This window comes from Pteropus vampyrus, unplaced genomic scaffold (assembly GCF_000151845.1).
Source record: "Pteropus vampyrus isolate Shadow unplaced genomic scaffold, Pvam_2.0 Scaffold226, whole genome shotgun sequence".
NCBI classification, from domain to species: Eukaryota; Metazoa; Chordata; class Mammalia; order Chiroptera; family Pteropodidae; genus Pteropus; species Pteropus vampyrus.
This window is the reverse complement of record NW_011889007.1, coordinates 1,694,884-1,696,254: the sequence shown is the minus strand read 5'-3', so window position 1 is coordinate 1,696,254 and position 1,371 is coordinate 1,694,884.

Genomic DNA, 1,371 nt, shown 5'->3' with positions numbered 1-1,371 from the left:
TTTTTTTTTGAAATCTACCAAATTTATAAAAAATGGTTAACACCAATCCTTCTCAAAACCTTCCAAAAACTGAAGAGGAGGAAATACTTTCTAACTTATTCTGTGAAGCTATTATCATCCTAATACCAAGTCAGACAAAGACAAAACAAGAAAAGAAAGCTACACATAAATATCTTTATGAATATCCATTAATATTCATTATTCTAAAAAAAAAAAAGCCAGCAAACTGAATTCAGCAGTCTATTAAAAGGATCATATACCATAACAAGTGAGATTGATTGTTGGAATCCAAGGAAGATCCAACATATGAAAATCAATCAATGTAATACACCACATTAACAAAACGATGGGGGGGGGGTGGGCGAAGCATATGAACATCTCAGTTGATGCAGAAAAACATTTGAAAAAATTTAACATGGTAAAAACAATCAAAAATAGGAAAAGAATGAAATTTCCTCAATGTAATAAAATCCCACAGCTTTTGAAAACTTCACATATGGAAAAGCCACAACTATCATCATACTCAATGGTAAAAATCTGAAAGCTTTTCTCTCAAGATCAGGAACAAGAGAAGGATGTCTGCTTTTGCCACTTCTAGTCAACATAGTATTGAAGGTCTTAGCCAAAACAAGTAGGCAAAAAGAAAATAAAAAGACATCTAAATTTGAAAGGAAAAAGTAAAATTATTTGTTTGCAGATGACAAGATCTTATATGTAGAAACCCCTAAAGATTACACACAAATTCATGTGTGCACACACATACACATGGATACACACAACACACAGCTAATAAATGAATTCAGCAAAGTTGCAGGATACAAAGTCAAAATGCAAAAATTATTTGTATTTTTATACATTAACATGAACAAACCAAAAAGGAAATTAAGAAAATAATTCCATTTACAGTAACATCAAAAAGAATAAAATTCTTAAGAATAACCTTAACCAAGGAAGCAAAGGACTTGTACTTTGAAAACTACAAAATAATGATGAAAGAAATTAAATAAGTCATAAATGGAAAGATATTCCACGTCACAGGTTGGAAAACTTAATATTGTAATGATGACGATACTACACAAAGTGATCTACAGATTCAATGCAATCTGTGATGAAACTCAATGACTTTTTTATAGAAATATAAAATCTATTCTAAAATTCATATGGAATCTCAAAGAACTCTGCATACCCAAAACAATCATGAAAAAGAAGACCAAAGTTGAAGGCAACGCACTTAGTGATTTCAAAATTTACTACAAAGCTACAGTAATTAAAACAGTGTGGTTCTGGCCTATAGACTGAATATAGACAATCTACAGCCCAGACATAAACCCTCATGTACAAGGTCATGTGATCTTCAACAAGGGTGCCACG